This window comes from Rutidosis leptorrhynchoides, chromosome 2 (genome assembly GCF_046630445.1).
Source record: "Rutidosis leptorrhynchoides isolate AG116_Rl617_1_P2 chromosome 2, CSIRO_AGI_Rlap_v1, whole genome shotgun sequence".
Classification (NCBI taxonomy): Eukaryota; Viridiplantae; Streptophyta; class Magnoliopsida; order Asterales; family Asteraceae; genus Rutidosis; species Rutidosis leptorrhynchoides.
The window spans coordinates 384,277,745-384,284,114 of NC_092334.1; positions in this window are offsets into that span (position 1 = coordinate 384,277,745).

The window sequence follows — 6,370 nt, forward strand, 5'->3', positions numbered from 1 at the left end:
TTTTGTTTTTGTTTTTGTTTTATATTTATACAAAATATATATAAAAATTAAATAAAAACTTATATTTTTACAAAAATATCTACCTATTAGTTTTTGTAACTAAAAGAAAATACAAACTTTTTAATTTTTATTTTTTTTATTTTGAACAACTCTAAAAATATATATATATATTTTGTTTTTTTTCTTTTAGTATTTTTAATATTTAAAACGTATTTTTACAAAATTAAATTAAAAATTTTAATAAATTTTTTTTATAGCGTTTCTCTTTCGGCGTTGTTTTTCCCCGGCAGCGGCGCCAAAAATACTTGATGTTAAAGCGAAGGGGTACAAAATAGTTATATTTTTACTACAAAATACTATTAAATACGATATAATTTTACACAAGTTATTTATTTATTTATAGAGTGGATATACCTAAACCTTGCTACAATACTTATAGGCAGTGTACCTAATCGTATAGTAGTGTAGTTTTTAGTAAGCCCGGTTCGTCCACAGGGAACTCGCCAAGTTTAACGCTATATTTTTAAAACTATATTTGTAAATATATATATATATATATATATATATATATATATATATATATATATATATATATATATATAAATATAAGTAGTATTATTATTATAAAAGGGGGTTTTTACCGTTTAATGACCGGTTTGTCGATTTTAAAACTTAAGTCGCAGTTAAAACCTAATGTAAATCTTAAATATATAAAAGACTTATTTTAAAACGTAAAGTAAATGACAATAATTAAAGTGCGATAAATTAAAGTGCGATAAAATAAAATTGCGATAATTAAAAAGTACGATAATTAAAAGTGCAATTAAATATGAAATGACAGTAAATAAAAGCGATAATTAAAAGTGCAATTAAATATGAAATAAAGGAATTATGCTTATTTAAACTTCCGTAATCATCATGTTTGACGTGTTGATTTTAGTTTATTCCCATGGGTTAATTATCCTTTATCCTGGATTATTCAATATGTCCGTCTGGTTTTTGTCCATAACAGTCCATCAGTCATAAATATAAAGTGCGAGTGTCCTCGTCAAATTATCCTTATATCCGAAATCAAATATTCCAACTAATTGGGGACTTAAACTATAATTACACCAAGTGTCCTTGTATATAATTCACCCCTGTTTTAATAAGTCCATTGACTATTAATCCATTCCTGTGTCCGGTTAAATGAACGATTATTAGTACTTATAAATATCCCGCCCATCGTGTCCGATCTAGTGTATATGGTTATTTATAGGTACGTCCAATTGTAAATCTTTATATTAAATTAACAAACTATCATTTAATTAAACAAATATAAAGCCCATTAATAGCCCATAGTCTAATTTCCAAAAGTGTCGTTCTTTTGTCCAAACCCCAATTATGGTACAAAGCCCAATTACCCAATCTTTAATATTTTAGCCCAACATCACGATTACTTCGGCTTAAATAAGCATAATAATAACTTAGCTACGAGACATTAATTTAAAAAGGTCGAACATAACTTACAATGATTAATAATAGCGTAGCGTTACACGGACAGAATTTCGACTTACACCCTTACAACATTCGCTAACATACCCTTATTATTATTAAAATTATAATTATAATTATAATTATAATATATATATATATATATATATATATATATATATATATATATATATATATATATATATATATATATATATATATTTACGTGGGAGATAGGGAAAGAAAAAGATGTGTTTATTTTGGCCAAAACACGCGAAATTTATAGATGTGGCCAGCATATTGGGGTCATGCGACCGCATGACATTTGTTCTTCCTGGCCATGCGATCGCATGGCCAGCTGGTTCCAGTCACATGGTTTTGTTTTCTTGTTTTGCCGACGTTTTAATAAATAAATATAATATATAAATAATTTTAAGAATTATTTATATATTATATTATATTTATGTACATAGTTGACTTGTAATTTTTGCTCCGTTGCGTCGCGCATTGAGAGTTGACTTTGGCCCCGGTTCTGAATTTTCGAACGTCCTTGCGTACAATTTAATATCTTGTATTTTGCGTTTTGCGTTTTTTACTTTTGTAATTTTGAGACGTTTCTTATCAATAATTGGAACCACTTTGATTGTAATTTGTACTTTTTAGCTTTTTGGTCTTTTGCGTCTTCAATTCGTCGAATCTGTCTTTTGTCTTCACCTTTTATTATTTAAACGAATATCACTTGTAAATAGAACAATTGCAACTAAAAGCTTGTCTTTCTTGAGGGATAATGCTATGAAATATATGTTCGTTTTTAGCATTATCAACGGGCATCAGAAGGGAGATTGTTAAATATCAACCTGTGAAGTATATGCGAAAGGTTCCATTAAGGAATATGCCGTAACACTTCAGCCCTCGTTTTCGTTGGTGGTATTACGATGAACGCTCGGAGGAAGCGGTTATAGTGTTAGACAAGGATGGAGGAGATGAAAATGATAGTATAAGAGTTTTGGATCCAGTTTGGTTAAGGAACAGCTGTGAGGAAGATATGTTCACCTTATACTACAACTGGATGCTGTATCACCCAGAAAATCGTGTGTAGGCTGAACAGTACTGAAGAGTTGTGAAACTTTGCTATTTGAAGAACTGGGTGACAGATCTGTTTACTGATTGATAACTGAATTTTTCTGCGCTACGGCTAGGTCTTAGGGGGAGTTTGTTGGTGCATGAATCCCCAGCCGTAGATTATTTAGACGTTTAATACATTTGGTTATGTAATAACTATTACATGTGACTGTTGATTACGTTTGTGTTTGTGTGTGCTTTATTATTTAAATGATCAATATGTTAATAAACATACACAGTCGACCGAGTGTGTCCACACAGTCGACCGAATGTGTAAGTCAGTCGACCGACTGAGAGACACACTCGACCGAGTGTGTCTGATACTTAGTATATATACGGGTTTGTTTCTCCTTTGTAGGGCTACACATTCTAATCACCCTAGTCGACTGGTTTTCGCCTCTCCAGTACCCTAACACGTTATACCACCGAAATACTTCGTTTAGGTGTCGGTCTAATCTAGTATACTATCTAGGTTTGATCTAATCGATCCCGATACGACCCATATCTCGGTTTAACCTAATTATAGTGTATTCCACCTCTAGGATTATTAGCAAGCGACCTAAGATAAATTTTCGTCTACAGATATTAGTTCACAGTAATACGACTATGAACACCAGACTCTCCCTTTATACAATAAATAAGAATTAAAGTGCAGAAAATGAGAGAACACGATAATAGAATGAAAGACTGATAATATTGATCGTGCAAAGTACAAATTCATATGAAAACATGCGCCCCCTATATAAACAGGTAAAAACTAAATCTGGAGATTTGGTTTCCATAACTACATACCTATAAAAATGGAAAAGATAAACTAAAACAAGCCAAATTAGCTATTAACTAGGAAGTCAACTCTGGAGATAAAATTAAATCTTCAAAACAAATCTTCTTAAATAATAAGCATATCTCCAGAATATTCTTTGACTTTGGCTTCAAGAAATCATCAAACGTTTACTTCAATAATTCCAGAGTCTGCAACTTCAGACTCTAAATCTCCAGACTCTAAAATCTTCAAAATACTTTTGACTCATCAGATTATTATTTCTATTTTTCCCAATAATCTCCCCCTATCTGATGATGTCAAAACAACATGTACTCCTAAATAAACATCTTTGCATACTCCCTTTCAATTAGCTTGCACTTGCTCTTCATATGAGAAATTTTCTTCAACATGCTCAGCTTGCTATGCAAGTGTTTTAACAACTGCATCCTGAAAGGAGTTGTTTGCTATATTTCACATCTGGACAGTAAACTAATCAACATTTCAATACCAGCCCCTTCAAACGGATCACACCTAATTAACATCCTTTGATTTCCAGTGGTCTAAACCATTAAGCCATCCAAATATTCAACATACATATTATCCACAAACTCCATATGCTCAGGAACATCATACCTTTCAACATTACCCTTAACTCTTCTTTCTTTCATCTCCAGATTAAAAGCTCCACAAAACACCTCATAATCTTTAGAGCTTATGAACCCTTCTTCAAACACTAAGTGAACCAACATAAACACCCTTTTTAAAACTTCATTCAAAATAACCTGATCCCCTGCACACTCCTTAATACAAAAAGCTATGCCTCTCCTTTCACAAAAACCCAAACGAACTATTTGATTTATTTTCACCCTCAATCTTCTGTCTGTCATATGAGTCATTATCAGCAACAGAATTACACCTTCAAACTCAGATCTTTCAACCTCAACTTTCACAATGTCACCATCATATCTTCTGAATCTGAACCTCTTGTTCATTTGAGCCCTAAGATCACCATCTACTCTTTGTGTAGTAGCAACCAAAACACCACCAGAACTACCCTAATTATCACCCTGTTTATCACCAGCACCCTTATCAGTAATATCCTCCCCCTCAATTTGAGTCTTCTTGGATTGCTCCCCCTCAATGTGAGTCTTCTTGGATTGCTCCCTCTCAATACCTGCAATATCGCATCATCTGATCTTTTTCTTTTCTCCCCCTTTTTGACATCATCCAAAGGAAGAGTTGATAGGAACTTCCAAATTTCAGTCTATTCAGCCTTGAGGGAAGAAATATCAGATGCAAACCCAGTAAAACATTCTTTTATCTCATCAAAACCAGCCATTCTTTTCTCCAGTTCTGTCAACCTTTGATTAATCTCTGTTACAGACCCTGAACCACTTGAACTAGACAACCCCTGCATATCCCCAACCAACCTCCTCACCTCCATCAACTCAGTTTTAGAAACAAAATTATTATTAAAGTTAAGATTATTAAATTTAGACTGCACAACAGAAAGCTTGTCATCAAACTCCTTAGTCAACCTGGTCAAAGCCTGATGTAGGCCAACCATGGTGACTTGTGCCTCAGTCTGAGAAGTAGTGCCAATGGATGTGGGTAGGGTTGGTATGTCCTCACAGCCTTCCTGTTGTAAAGAAAGCTGATCTTTGGACATAGAAGGATTTGAGGCCTGTATCTCACCTTGTGACACGAGTGTGACATTGGCAGCCTGTGCAAGAATGTGTAAGGGTGGAACATTTTAGGTGGATAGTGACAGACTTAAGTCTGAGGTAAAAGTAGGCTTGGTCATTTCAGCTGGTTTTTGGATTTGGTTATTAGAGTCCAGGATTGGGACTTCTTCATGTAAGTCAACTGAGTGGGTTTCTTCAGTGACTGTAATGTGGGTATCCAAGTTTACTATCCTACAAAGTTTAGGTTGGGTCAAAGCACTGCTCTCACCAACCTCTAGCAGAGGTGATGGAGTAGTGCTAGAAGCACCTTGCCTAGTGAATTTTATAGGGGAATCCACAGGTGCTGTATCATCTAAGGTTTCAAATATGGTAGTATTCTCTGTATGAACTGGTGAGTTCATAAGGTGGTTTGAGTAGGAAATTTGCTCAGTAGCAGTGGGTGAAGATGGGTTAGATTGAGGTGAGATTTCCTCATTCATGTCCTCAGCCTGCTCTGTATGTGTAACATCATGGGGTGGAGAATGTGTGGGGGTAGAATCTGATTGCTCAGATTCTAAAGAGTGATGTTGACCATTGTTGTGACCCTCTTCAGACTCTGATTGCTCAGAACCCGATGAAGATGCCCCTTCAGACTCTGATTACTCAGAATCTGCAGGTTGGTCTGCATGGCCAAGATTGACCCAATGCATCATAGCAGGAGTAAGTGCAACTTCTTGATCATCCACAATGTGCCTGTGAAACATTCTGACACTACATTCTGGCATATATGTATACTCATACACACCAAATACTCTAAGTCCATCATACAAAACAGGAGTCATAGCTTGTTCAAACATAAGACTTAAAACTCTGACAAATGGAACATTATGATCCCTTTGAGGTTTTTCAGTGAGCACCAAAAGTTCATTGAAATATAAACGTGCAAAATCTATATTCCTCCCTGTGACCATAGCATGAAACAGATATGCCTTAAAATCATTGACTTCAGTCAAACTTCCACACTTGAAACTCAGACTCCTAGTGATATTTGAAAGGACCCGTTCATATACATATAAACGATTCACAATAGTTGATTACATTGCGAGGTATTTGACCTCTATATGATACATTTTACAAACATTGCATTCGTTTTTAAAAGACAAACTTTCTTTACATCGAAAATTGACAGGCATGCATACCATTTCATAATATCCACTATCCAACTATAAATTGATTTAATAATAATCATTGATGAACTCAATGACTCGAATGCAACGTTCTTCAAAATATGCTATGAAAGACTCCACGTAATATCTTTAAAATGAGCAAATGCACAGCGGAAGATTTC